Below are 15,172 nucleotides of genomic sequence, written 5' to 3'. Positions count from 1 at the left end.
TTGTACGCAGGGGTTCAGGACTGTTTTTAACACTGGAGCTGCCTCTTGGCATCCACTGGCAGCACTTGGCAAAGCTGCTTGAGGGTGAATTTGAACCCACAGCCTCGAGGTGCATGTTCTACTCCTCATTTCTTCAAGCTGTTGCATCTCCTTTCTTTTTAGTGATTTGCAGTACCAGTGAGCATGTATGGGCTAACTCTTCAATGCTATTTAGTATCTTTTTAGTGTAGTAGCTAATAACTTTGATATGTGAGAAAGCTAAATGGCTCTGCCTTCATAAAGCCTTCCTTGAGCTTTACCAAGCATTCAACAGGATACTGTCTCCTTGATTCCTATGACTCTCATGTTCAAGACTTGACGGTGATGTCACTTTGGCATAAGTAAAATTTTTACCAGAGAATAAACACTTTGCCTGTTCTTTAGACCAGTTTCCCTCCAACTTAGATTTATTAGGGATTCCTGCATCCCTCCTTGTCTGTCCATCCTGCCTCCTTATTTATACTGTAAGCCACAGTATTCCTTTTCCTCTAGCCTTTGATCTCTGCTTGTGCCCAAATACTCTTTCTTTCACCGCTCTTCCTACTCATGTTGAGGGTTCTTCGTGGCCCCCTTTTCCTGATTACCTTTGTCCTCCCTGTCTATTCCCCATTTCCCCACCACCACCGCTTTGTTTCTCTTCACTCCTTGAAGGTGCTGTCAAACTCTCCAAAGAGATCAGGTGTAGTTTTACAAAAATCTGGGGTGTTCATGGAAACTATCAATCAGTTCTTTAGTTATAGACAATTGCAAGCCTGATTAAAGCTGTATTCACTGTCCCACTCTTTATGATTTTCTCCTTTTGAAATAGGCTCTGTCTATTAGGAGCTGGAGCACTCCCTGAAATGTTGGAATTGATGGGATGTAGTCTTTGAAAGCTATCACAACATAAAAATGCTGTGGAGACTAGGCCAAAGAATGTATTGTCAGTAAAGAAGGTCTTCAGGAAAAATGCCAAGTGGAAATTGCTTCAGTAAGATGTTTGCGTCTTTGGGGCTCCATAAATTGCCTACTTTTTGTTACAAGGATAAAAGATTTCCTTCTGTGCTTCATTACTGCCCTAGTCCAGAGTATTTCTTCCTTTGGGAAGAGTCTTACCTCTGTTTCTAAGACTCTGTATTTCCACTTGGTCTGGTGTACTGGTCTGCTGCCTGCCTGCACTCTGAGCTTTCTGGTATGTATATGCTTTTCCTTTGTACTGTTGCCAAAGGTATGCCGTGTAGAGAGTCAACATCAGAAGGCCTTGCCCAGCACTTAAAAGTTCGGGCTGATATCATGGTTGCTGACCTAGTACCAGCAGCCCCCTACACCAGCAGACCTTTTGCTTGGCCCAATTGAATTCAGAAGCTCAGCACTCAAAATGGGTGCTGTCAGGTCTACCTGTGCTGCCTGAGTTGTTTGGGGCTGGCTGGGCCTGTGAGGGTGAGAGGATATAGAGTGTCTCCTGCCCCAGCTCCCTCTCCCTCGCTCCCAGCTATCCTGCTTTCCATTCTCCCCAATGCCAGCGATTAAAGAAAACCTGGAAAGAGAGGCAAGACTGCTTCCCATGAGGGTGCCACAAAAAGGAAGAGAAGCCCTATGAAGATATGCATGGTACAGGTGCCAAGCTAATAGGCTGGAAATGGATAAACTCAACATAGGCTTAATGAGAGTGCTTCTAAATGTCCATGTGGCAGACCCAGAATTTCCTGCTCTCCAGTTCTCACGGGCACCTGCTGGAAACTCATGCATGACCCCTATCACCACAGTGTCTCAGTGCTTGTCAAACTTCAAAGGCAAAAGTTCTCAAATCATCCTGGAGTACAAGTGCCCTGCTACAGATGGCAACCTGAGACAAAGAGAGACTAAAGGATTTGCCTTTAGTTAGAGGGAAGAGCTGGGCGCAGGAACCAAATCCCCTGAGCATCAGTTCTGAGGACACCTTTGTTGGTCTCTTGTAGGAGCAGCTTCAGACATTGATTCAAGCAGAGCTTATAGGACTCTGGTTGGAGGGGCTGGGGCAGGAGGTGCACGAGGAGTCACACAGCCAGTGTGTGCAGGGAGCAGAACAAAGGTGAAGGAGCAGAAGAGGAGAGAGCATGTTAACCTGCACAAAGGCCGGAGGGAGGAGCTGCTGCAGGTAGTGAGAGTTTGTCACAGTCACCAGGATGTCAGTCTATGTGAGGGTGGGGGGTTTGGCAATCGCATTGATGTCTCTCAAAACAGTGCTGTTCCTAAAGGGCTGTCTTAGTTTTTGGAGCCTAACGTGAAACAAAGGCATGACAAGAGCAGAGAGAGTTAAGAGAAGGAATTGACTATTGCAGAAGCCAAGAAAATAACAAACAGGGAGAAATCAAGCCTGAATCTTGTGTTTTGGGAGGGCAAGGTGGCAAAGATGCTGGGTGGAGAGAGGGAATAGCAAAAAGTAGTTAAGAGGTGGGGATTTGGGGGCAAGGAAGAGGGAGAGATAATGTAATACAAATGAGCAGAGGTGAAACAAAGAAGCCCATAGTGAATTTATTTGAATTTCTATTCCAATGTTATCTTGGAAGAAACCTCAGTTCCTGTGATGTTGTGAAGACTGGGACTGCAGTGTTGCTCCTGGGGGGATTTGGCTGCTGCAGAGCAGCATTACTGTTGAGATATATTTTAGAATATACCATGCCACAGCAGGTGTGTGCAATTAGAGGAGCACTCTCCAAAATAGCAGGCGGCTGTCAATTTTTTTAGCAAATGGTGTTACCCTTTTTTTCTTTGTCCAACTGTGCAGAAATTTATTCTAAGATGCATCATCTTTACAGAAACATTTTCAAAGGACCTGTTATTTTTACCCTTCTGTTGCCTTCTGTGAGCAGATAAGGAGCAGAAGGCTATTTCAATGGCAACTGTGGGTGAGCTTTGTCTCACTGGGGGAAGTTAATGAACTCTAACGAACAAGCAAGTTTCAGGCAACCTCACCCTTTGACAGCAGAGCTGAAATTTCCTCCTGACTGGAGTTTAATCAAATTACAGTGATTACTACCTTTGCAAAGCATTACTATTGCTATCATTTGTCTTTTTATAGTGTTTCACAGATGTATTGCACCTCGGAATGCTTCTATATGATAAGTTTGCATTTAGATCCTCATTTTCTTGAAAAGTAAACAGTCATGGTGAGTTGCATAGTTCAACCAAACCACACAGTAGTTATGTGGCTGATGGACTGATAACGGTTATGTGTACTGTTGTTTGCTTTGAGTACAAGACCAACCGTCTTGATTGGATTTTTGTTCCATGAAGCGTTTTGAAATTAAATAGTCGTTAAAAAATACCCACCAAAAACTGTTCAGCCTAACATGTTCCTGTGTTTTATTGCTTCTTGGATTAGAAGAATGCCTTCCCCCTGAAAAATGGCTATAGCTGTTTGTAATGTAAATCAGAGATACCACAACATGTCTGAATGGTAGAGGCACAAATAGAATTTAGACACCCCTGAGGTAGTTATTTTTTCTAAACAGGAAGGGGCAGAAAATAGACTTACAAACCCTCTGGCTTCCTTGGTTCATTTCCAGTTTCTTTTTGCTCAGTGAGGGGAGTGAGCTGGAAATGTGCTGCAGCAGCCCTGGGGAACCACAGGCTTTAGCAGCATGGGGACCTTGGCAGTGAAGCTGGCTGCCAGCGGAGGGTGACATAACCAGGCTGATGTTACTGTCCAAAGTGAGCCATGAGCAGCTGATGCAAAGTAAGGTCTCTCCCTGTCCCCATGTTGTGGGACATATGTCTGTTTTGGGGCAACTTCATGGGCTGTACGAATGCATGGGACGCATCCCACTGGCCAGGTACTGTGCTTGCTGGAGCTGCATCTAGGTGGGCTGCTGAGGGACCTCACAGGGCTAAAGGTCTGGGTGCACCAGGGCACGTTGAGAGGTATTCAGCAGCTGTAGGGGGCTTTGGACACTGCCTGAAAGAGCTGTTCTCCCTTACGGTTGTTCCCAGGGTTCATATGCAGGAGAAGTGGTGAAATCTTCCCATGAACAACTTCTGCTCTGCTCTAGCACAAAGGATTTTCCTGTTCCTCCAAATACCCTTTACTCCCAAATGTTCCCATGACTAGCTCTCTAACTGGCTGCAATTAGTAGGTGCTATTTTTCCCTCTGGTCTGCTGAAGTAACTGTGGCTACTCAAATCTCAGGTGTTGTAACTGGGAGTTCTCCCCTCATGCAACATGGGGAAGAGTATACGCAAGACTCCTCTTCAAAATCAGAGGCCTCTTTACATTGTGGCCAAAAGAGCCTTCACCCTTCCCAAATGCAGTGCTAATGATGATATCCCTGTATCATGCAAGGGCTGATGACCAGCCACAGCAGGGTCTATTATAAAGTAGTCAATCTAATCCTATCAACTGTGTTGCATTCACAAAGAGCAGAAATTTATTTATAAATTGTTCGAGTATGCTGTATTGCTTCCTGTGGAACTGTATCACTCTTGTCTCTACTCCAGTCTGTCTATTGTTGTAAACCTTAGAGCCAGCTGCTTTGTAAGCATCTCTGGAAATGGAAAGAATGTTTCCACTCCTAGTTTCTGTGATCCTTTGGGGTGGAATCAGCAAAAATAAACTCCTAAATGCCGCCACAGGCCAAGCCTTCCCCACAAGGCACCATTCATAGTATGGTGTGAAGATCTTATGTATCTCATCTCTTTTTCTGCATACTTTCTCATCAGCAATTTATCTTCCTTATTTTGGTCAGCAAAGAAATGGTGTGTGTTGAGACTTGCAGATCATTGTTATATTTCTGAGTTTGTGTAGGTTATGTGAGACAGTCCTGGAATTAGAGTCTTGGCATCCAGCATCATGAGGAAAGTTTTTAAGATTTTATTCCTATGGGTTTTAGAAACAGTATATCAGACAGTTGGTTGCTCCACGTGCCTTTTGCCTGGACACATGATTTTTTCCTCTCTTTTCCTTTTAAATTATAGGCTTTGGCATGCAGGCTTTGTCAGTGCTGCAGCAGGAGAGCTAGAGCCAGACTGTGTGCTGAGTGACATACTGATTGTTTAAAGGTTCATCCTGTCCTGTAGCCTAGTGTAAAAGATGCACTCCCTGCCTTCTGTTTTTCTTTTGTTCAAACTTTGTCATCCTAAACTGGATGGCCCACAGCCATCTGCTGCATTTGGTAATCTGCGGCATCATGCAGACTCAATTATGCCTCTCTCTGGGATAACAGCAGGCAAGTTTTCTCTTCAACTTTAAAGGGTTTTTCTTCCATGTAAACAAAGGCTTAGATAAGTAGCGTCCTCCAAAAGGAAGCTCAATAAACTGTTCCCAGCAACGTCATGAGTTCTCTGTTTTTGCATGGTAGAACTGTCTAAGTGCTGTAGGAGAACTGCCGGTCTTTCACCACTGCCGAGATACTTCATGCCAGGGCTCAGTGCTCTGACTCGCTATGGCAGATGTACTCCCCTGTGGCAGCATTTAATAATTTGGCATTTTTAATCTTTACCACCTCCATTGCTTTTTGTGAATATGTTCTACACCAAGTGATCTGGGATGATATGAAATTAAAGAAATGGTGCAAGTGTAAATTATTGTGGTTAGCTACTCTTTTCTAAGCAGCAAGGGGAGAAGGGCTACAAAGACATGATTTTGAACCTTACAATGGGTTCCCAGCAAAGTAAGCCATTCTGCTATGCTTTCATATTCATACAGAAGTGACTAGAGAGTAGGATTTGTGTGTTTGATATAACCTGTGTACTCTGCCTTCTTCCTATTGTGGGGTAGGGTGGGGAGACGTAATTGTAACCTGGGGTGAAATGCTACCCTTTCATTTTGCTTCAGGCTTACGTTGAGCTTTGAGATCCAAGGGCTGCTTCCTGTTTTCTTCTTCGCCTTCACTGCAGGTGGTGGGCCTGATGGATTTCAAAACACAGTCATCTAGACTGGATCTTTGACTGCTTCTGCATTGTCCGTAGTACCCTGATTTTTTTTTCCTTTAATATGTCTCCTCTTTATTATATGAGGATGGGGATTAGACCAAGTGGTGAGGTGCCAGAAGAGGGGACATAAGCCTCGTCTTGGACTCATGCTATTTACATTCAAGACATTTCTGGCCCCACCAGCTGTTCCATGCGTGTTATTTTCAGAAGGGCAGTAATCCACAGGAGGTCAGGAGGGTGGAATTGTGTGAATACATTGGGTGTAGGAGATCAAAACACTTGGAAGTCCTCAGGCCTTGTCATGACAGAGCATCAGGATCCCAGATGACTATGGCTTGTAGACTAGGAGAATTCAAGGAGAGCTTCAAATGTGCTGCTTGTATGGCTAGGGAAGACTGCTTAGCTGTGTGTTTGTTAGCAGTGTTCAAGAGTCATCTGTATTTACACTGTTGGCAGGCCCACCTGTTATTTTTTGAACAATAATATATATGTGTGTGTATATAAATATGTATATATGTGTGTGTATATATATATGTCGCTCCATTTCTGTGTTTATTTTTAGCCTTTTCTAAAAACCCCCAACAGGTTTGAAAGATGCTGTGGATTGTAAGTGGTGCCTGGCGGCATTGCTCACATTGACAGTTGTCAGAATTTCCATGATAAATCTCTGCTTTGAAAGGCTTATAACTCATCCTTCTATTCTTGGTTCTGCAATTCTCATATCCTGGGGAAAAAAAAAACTTTTTTTTTCTCACAGATTTGTGAAAATCAGTTTTATTGTTCTATAACAGAGCTTTTTCAAAGCAGGCAGTGAGTCTGATCACTCTATTTTTCAGTGGCTAATTGCAAATGTATTGCAGGTCTCTTTAATGTGTTTCATACGATCAAATGGAAGAAAATATTTTTCATATCACAGTGAAACAGATACATGATGGTGTAAATCAGTAGGGAGGCAGCAGCAGTTTGTTCCCCACCAGCAGCTAAGGTAGCACAAAACCAGCTGAGTTATCACAGAGGCTGAGCAGACTCCAGACCTGGTTTGTTATCAGCTGCAGAGTTATAGACTGAGTGCTCCTTGTGTCAAAACCAGGCAGAGGGATGAGATGTACTGTGGTTGTTTGTTTGTTTGTTTTCTACATTCATAAACAAAGGGGATACATATTCGTTATTACTTGCAATCAGCAAGAGAAGTCCACTACAAATCAGGAGCTGATGATTTTAATGAAGAAATGTACTCAGGTATCCCTTGTCATAAACTTTATGGTTTGTATGTCCGTAGCATCCTCCATCCATGCAGTGCAAAGCAGCTCACAGGCATTAATCTCTGCCATTCCCCAGCGAAGTGCTACAGATGTCATTATTATGATTTCTAGTGCATGCACAGGAAACACAGTGATGTGAGGAGATTTAATGACTTGCCTTGATGATGCAGTTAATCCACGGCAAAGCAGAGAATTGCATATAGGAACCTGAGTCATGCAGTAGTTCTGGAAAGGACTGGATTGCATCTGTTTTTAGGTTTTTCATAGGTCTTGAAAACTATTCAAATGTTAGCTGCAAATATGCAGGTAATAGGTGCTAATTCAAAACATGAAGGTAATGAACTTGAAACTGGGTCTTAACACATATGAGAGTTGTGGAGGAAGCATGGAGAACTTAATCTGAATCAAAGTCAATACAATTTCACATGCAGCCTTCAGTAGGCCATTCAAACACAGATTATATTTTGGCAGATGGGAATAGCACTTAATCCCTGTCTCTCCAGGAAGGCTGTGAAGTAGCAAGATGCATGCAGAAAGGTTTGTGTATGCAAAAGCTCTGTTGTTTTTGAAGCTATATTAGTAGCTACTTGAATGAAGGATATGCCCTTTCCTTCAGGTCTTGCCTTACATCCCTGGACCACCATGGCTACAACAATGCTACTATTACAATGTGGAAATAATCCTGCATTGCTTTTGTACATGTTGCATGGGTACATGCACAGTGCCTTATCTATGTTTTATAGTAGCTCCAGATACAGAGTTTAAGCTGTTTTATCCTCATTTTTCTTCCTCTGCAATTGACTTTCCTTTGGGCATAAAATTTTACTAGTTCTGGTTCTCATGTCCACCTCTTGTCGATCTCAACCTTGCATTCCCGTAGGATCTCAGTACCTCCTTAGCAATAGGCCAGGACTGCTATGCCCATTTCTGGATGGGGACTTCAGGCAAAGAAAGGCTCAGTGACTTGCCACTTCTCACACCCAAAACTTGCTGGAGTATGGACCTGAGACTACTCTCCCAAGTTTTAGGCTGGTGTCTGAGCTGCTTGCCAGGACCCAGTGTCATTATTTGTTGCTGTTCTGATCCCATGTGGGATCTGTTCTGATCTCCTGTCAGCTATACCAGTCAGGGCTTCATGGGTATTTACACTACTACCAGTTCTCATGTCTCAATTGGGAGTCATTTATTGAGTGTGGCTGAGATTGCTTGAGAGAAAGAATTTGAAGTATCCCAGGCAATGGTATAGTTAATGTCAGTTTTGTTGTAAGAGTGCTTTTTAATATTTATTTTAAGGATAATTGACATATATGAGTTTTTCTAGTGTTTTAGTATCTGTGGTTTCAGTCATGAAAAAGAGTCAGAGGCAAAACATTCTTGGCATTGGAGTTTAATATCCTTCCCTCATAAAATAATAGAATAAATAGGAAGAGAAACTTGTGATTTAAAATCTGCAGTGGTAATTAGACAATAAGAAAAGGATAAGACAACATTTTTCAAGAAGCATTTGTTATTTCTGAAGAAAGATTCCTAGACAAACATGATCACAAGTTGATAGTGTTAACACACAAAACAGCAAAGGGAATGTGACAAGTCTCCCTTAGTAAAAGGCTTTATTACGTGATCTCCTACTTTCAATTACCCTAATTTGAAATGGGGAACTAATGAATATTGCTAAATGGGTTGAAACTAACAGCAGCACTGTGGACAAAAAATAATCATTAAGAACTGCACTATAGCAACTGCAACAAAGTTTTTACAGATTTGTAGGCTTTAATGCTGGGGTGACCAACCTGACGTTCTGTTTAGTGTAGGACAGAGGACCTTTACCAGTAATTTCTTGAGGGGTCAGTAACTTCTGTTAGCACCAGTGCATACCTTTTTAAAACACCTTGCAATAATTAAAAAACGTATCATATCCCTAGACTGTATTTTCCAATTGTTAATTAGCTCCCCATTAAAATAATGGCTCTCATGGTGTGACTGATTCTGTTAGAAGAGCAATTGATTGTCACAAGTTTTGTCCCACTTGTAAGTACTTGCATATCAGGATTAAAATGCTTCTTAGCCTAATCCTAGACAAATGAAAGAGAGCAAGCTTCGGACTTTCATTGTGTGCCTGTCTACATTGCAGAGATGTCAGTGGGTTACGCTGGGGCTGGAGTTACTTGCAAGTACAATGCAGTCAGGCCTGGCTGTTTTTGTTTCTGGACCTGGGATGGTACGAATATGTGTGTGATGCAGGCTTGCTGCTTACTTAGAAATATGTGTAGGAAGAGTGGCGGCCCTGACTTGACTTGTGCGGCAGAGGGGTTTGCACAGCTCTAGACTGTTTGACCCACAGGCAGTTCGCTGTTCACCTTACCTATAGCTATGAATTGGGAGAGGAAAAGGATTAAACTCTCCTTGTCTTCTGAGAAAATTGTACCTGCTTTCTACCCTGCTCTGTTGTACAAGAGACTTGAGCTCTATAACATATTCCCCAGACTCCTAATCCTTCTTGGCTCCTTGGCTGAACTTTCTCCAATTTGCTAGGTCTGGAGATATCACCGACAAGCAGCCTTTGTGTGTACACATACAGCCAGGCAGTAGTGTCTCCTGTCCATTTGATATCTCTGCGTGTTTGCTTTTGAGGATCTCCTGAGTCTCCCAGGTACCTCACTTTGCTGGGAGCCTGTAATGTGCTTGTCTGGTCAGATATGTCCATCAGGAATTAGTAAGGATTATTGTAGGTCTTTTTTCATCTAATGAATGTCCTTATCGTTGATTTAGAACTGGGCACTTTAATGAACTCTTCAGAAAGTCCTTAAATTTGACATATTGGAAATGCCAAAGATAAAAGGAAATCCAGAGAAACTACAAATACTGAGAGGAAAGTATAGCCATATCCTGAGGAAATACAAGACCACATAGGGGGGAAAAAAGTCAGAGCCTCATTTCAGAGGAAAGAAAAGGTGAGGAAAGACTTCTAGTGATCCGTAAGGGGAAGAGGAATTAAAAAAAGTAACCAGAGTTTTCAGTGGAATATCAGTTACAAATACATGTGTGCTTTTGGGTTGCTAGATCATGTTATGCAGTGAAGATGATGATAATTTCTGCACATATACATAAGTGCTTTCTTGAGTCAGGACTTAAATGGAAGAAAAGCAAGGTGGGAACTGAACATAGCTTCCTTGGAATACATTACTTAACAATGGCTAAGTTTAGACATTTGTTTCTGAAACTCCTTGCCTTTAGACTGGCACCCATCAAACTGGTTCTGTTAAAAGTATTTTTCAAGCTCAAACTTTTGTTCCCAGGCTGAACAGCTGGCATGGCAGTTACTAAGAAAGAGCAAACCCTAAGAAAGAGCAAACCCAAACAAAGAGCAGCAAGTTTCTGACCTCAAGCTTGCCTCTCCCTGCTAATCTGATTCCTTTTAAGGGTAGGAGCTGGTGGCTAAAGCAATTTTTAGTGAAACCCTGTGTGTAGCTGAATATAAGTGTTGGGTTTTGTTGAGGGGGGGCTGTTAAAAATGGCATGCCTGTATCAAGTTTCTAGAAAAATCACTAGATGGGTCTTTTGCTTGCTTTATGTTGTCGCATATCTGTCCGTTGCTGACGTGCCTTTTTAAGGTTAGGTTCGTGTCCAACACGAACAAGAAAATTTAACTCTCTCGTAGGTCACTAACAGTTCCTTTTGGTCTTTAGGTAGCTTGGCTGCATGTGTCTTAGCCCTTCCTGTATAAATTGACCATGTGATAAAGAGAAGTTACTGCGTATGAATAGTGAGTCACAAAATCCAGGTCAGAATAATCCCTGAACACCTTCCCACTGTGATCCAGCTGTGTCAGACAGAGATGTCCTCTTAAAAAAATAACAGTAGTCTGTAGAGAGCTGGTCTCACTTAATGGCAGTTGAGGCCTGTCATGTATCTGAGGAGAGGGATGGTATAGGCTTTAGTGCAAAGGAGATGGCCCCAAAGAATGAAAAATTGCAGGTTGTCTTCAGAATTCTGCCTTGCTTGGCACTGGTCATGCCAACAGCGGAGCTGTTGCCTCACAGGAGCTTATCACGTGCCAGATGGATGGAGTTTGAGCCTATGTAATATAGAAATAAAAAAAGAAAAAAGGATTGCCCAATTTACTAATAAAATGTAGACACCTCAAGGGAGGAACATTTAATGTGGTAGTCTTACAGTCCTCAGTCCAGAAATAAGTTTAAATGAATGAGTAAATATTGCAGCTTTTCAGAATTTTGCTTCCTGGCTTGCTCTGGGGGAATGCTTCTTGGCAACGAACACAGTATGATTGCTTTTATTCATCCAGAGACTAGTGCTTTCGTGTTAATAGGTAGGATAGGAAACCCTGCTTTAGCTAGGCAGATTGCGTTAGAGGATGGGGGAGTATGTTTTATGCCTGAGTCTGTGTGCTTTCACTACATTCATGTTTGTGAAGTGTAGGGGCTTGCAAGGATGTTATGAAACCTTCTGTGTAGGAGCACAAACTGGTGAAAAGTATAAAGTATTTACGTTAAAAAAATGCTGAGAAATTAGAATTTTCCCTGGGGGGGGCTCTGTGAGCAGTCAAGAAAGTGGGGTCTTCTTCACCCCTTATCTCCATTTACCTTTTTGCAGTATTCATGGATGGTTTTAGAGGATTCCCAGATACATTTCAGGCAGAGCACAGAGCCTAGTGAAAGGGAGCTAAAAATGTATTTAATGTAACCACTGTTTCCACCAGCAGATTACTAGTAGATCGCAGTTTTCTGAGATGTTTACTCTTACTGATTTAACCAATATGTATCTTTAAAACATTTTTCTGTGAATTTATTACATATTCTCCAGTGGAGGTGTGTTGTTTGGTTTGTGATTGGCAGGATTAGTTACACAATATTGTTTGTGCTTCCGGTGACTTGAGAAACACATGCAGCCTCTGGGGTGAATATTTACCCAAATTAATTTAAAATTTAGTTTCCGTGAATGACATTCACTTTCTGAGAACTCTAATGCCCGTCAAACTCAATTGCCCAAATGTCTGTGGGAAACCAGTAGTGGTATGTGAATGTTGTCTCAGCAAATTCATTTTAAAATATGTAAACGAATGTTCACTGGAGGAAAAATGAAGTATTTTTGCATTAGTTGTCTAGAGTGAGTATTATAAACTCGTTTGATCCTCTTTCTTTTTCTGTCATCACATTTCCATGATAATGTTGTAGATATATACCTGGTATTGAAATTCCTGTGGTCCCCAGAAGGATCTTCAATAATCTAGACCATATAAGCAACAACCACTTAAGGCAAAAAGCAAAGCTACTAATTTTAGTACTTTAAAGTGTAGTTATAAGTAATTTTCCCCCCCGAAAAGTGTATCTTAAGAAATTGCCGTGCTCCGTCCTTATTCTCAGCCCATCTGCGCCTCTTCTGCTGCTGTTAACCTAATCACTGAAACGTTGCTTTTTATTCACAGTCACGTGTGTGTGTCCAAAAACTGGCATATGCCATGTATAGGGTACCTCGCTGTAATCCATATTTGGGAGGAGGTGCCAGAAATCCTTTGGGCAGTTGGGCAGAGGTTATATTGGGAAAAGGGGGAGGAGACCTGGTCCTCACTCGACTGCTAAAGGTAAATGTTGACCAGTCCCTTTCTTGGTGTTTCTTACAGCAAACCAGTCCTAGTCACAGCTGGAGATCACTCATTGTGCTACCAGCTCTTTCAGCCCTGAGAGCTGGATGTGACATAAGCTCACTGCAGAGCTCCATGCCCTTGTGCCACATCACACAAGTACTGGTCCCCCCAACCTTTGTTTTCTTTAACATCTTCCAGGTTAATATTAGAGCCCTGAACAGGGCTGCTTGGGGATATTTATTTATATATTTATTTATTTGCCATTTGTAAAGACGCTGCTGCCATTTTCTGTCATTGTTTTTGCCATTGGGAAATTCTGATTTTTGTGTACCTGATGATGGTTCACAAGGTCAGAAGAAAAGCATCAGATTTCTGTGGTAACTTTGCTGAGCAGAGAAAAGCAGTAGTGAGGTTTAACTGAAACAGTGACACAATATCCCTTCTAATGCCTTTCAGCTTCATTCCAGTTTTTAAAGTCATTCTTACTTGCTTGGATAGGCAGAAGATAGTGCCAGCTACTTTTGGGCCCAGAATGAGAGAATCCATATGTGCCATCCGTACCTTGACTCTCTTGCTGAGCTCAGGCTTGAAAGTACTCCTGCCATCCTTTCGGCATGACTGCATTGCTGCTGAGGCACTAGTTAGAGAGTAGTGACAGAGGGGACTCCCCGGGGGACAGCAGTTCCACTTGTCTTTCCCATAGGCCCAGGCCTCCTGGGAGGCAGCAGCAGCAGCATTGGCCTGGGAACTGTGCCTCTACAGCTCCCACTGATGCTGGCAGTCTGCAGAGCTCAGCGTTGCTGTGGAGCAGACTCTTTCCTATGCTAACTTCTTGAATCATGAATTTCTGTATTTCTCATTCTTTGGCCATTTGCAGTCCAATCAAGAATGTTCTCATTATTCCTATGAACATCTGATCCTTTTATTTTTCTTGTTTTTTGGATCTTCCTAAGTCCTTGGCCTCAATGATCTATTGTGGAAAAGTATTTGAGGTGAGATGGTGTAGTCTGGCATTTTTTTGCCTGTTGCCTTTTAACAGTCTTAAATGTTATCAGCGCTGAGTTTGCTTGAGTATTGCCTTGCTCACATATTCTGAAAGAGGAAACAACTTGCTTCATTTGCATGCTCTATATCAGCCATTACTTTTAAGTAACCCTCTCAGGTTCTCCCTGATTTGTCTTTTAGCTTGCTAAACTGTCCCACTATGCTGTTTGGAGAGAGGAGAGGGACTACAGGCATGAGCTTGTCTTGGTTCCTTGCTTTGTTAGTTTTGGCATTCTATGTATTTTTAAATATAGCTTTTCCCTTTATAGGAATAAATATTTTGGTTTTAAGAGCTTGGTGAAATGCAGTTTTTCCTGCTCTCCTATCTTAGACTTAGCAGCTGATTAATAAATAGCTTTAGAACAGGATTGACTTCTGGCTACTTCAGACACCAGTTAGAGGAGGCAATGCTGAAGTGATTTGAAGTGTACTGAAGAAGACAACTGGAGACAGTGTATTTTTATTGTATGCCAGTTCTATTCTGGAGAATTCCGAGTTTTCAGAGACTGAGCTAACCCCAACAGGTAAGACTCTCAAGAAATGAGGGGCAAGTGCAGAATGAAATGTTCTCCCATGTTCTCTTTTTTCCCCCCAGCGTATGGTCTTCATAATGCTGCTGGTTAAAGATTGAGTGCCTATCCAAGGACTGAATTTAATAAATAATATTTATTTAGCTCACAACTATAAGATTGTCCATCCATCCATCCATCTGGTACAAAGCAATAAATATTAAATCTGTCTGAAATGACAGGCCAGTGCCTCTATTCACTGGCTGAAGTAAATATGCTCCCATTGTGGTATGATAGCCCAGACGGCCTTGACAGTGGTTTCCAAGAATCGTAAGTTTCTGGTCTGTCATCAGTGCAAACAGCCATCCATCAAATATTCCCCACTTCTTATATCTAGAAGACAGAACCAGTGGGGCTTTAAGAAAAGAGTGGCAGCAGGGGGCTATCTGCTTTGATGCATGTGTTCCCTAGGCTGGGAGACAGAGAGCTGGGATGGTTGTACTCCTGTGGTCTCGAAGATCATCAAAACCCCACCTGTGAACATGCTTAGATTCTACAAGACTGAAATATGATAGAGAAGATCCATTTTTCAGCCATACCCTACTGTCCAGCAGAGATGCTACACCTCTGAGTGCCCATAGCATAGAGTTTTAAAATTTGGGCCACTGCTTGTCATAAACCACGAATAGTTTATTAACCAGGCCTGGATTAGTGCTTGCATAGAATCTTTCTAAGGAAAAACTAGCTGTGAATATGTTTTAATAAGCTCCTGACTTATTCATTGCATATTTCTCCCAGCAAGGCTGCATCCTAAGGGACAGACTTGC

This window comes from Apteryx mantelli, chromosome 1, assembly GCF_036417845.1.
Source record: "Apteryx mantelli isolate bAptMan1 chromosome 1, bAptMan1.hap1, whole genome shotgun sequence".
In the NCBI taxonomy this organism is placed as follows: Eukaryota; Metazoa; Chordata; class Aves; order Apterygiformes; family Apterygidae; genus Apteryx; species Apteryx mantelli.
The sequence above is the reverse complement of the archived record's forward strand: the minus strand, read 5'-3'. Positions refer to the sequence as shown.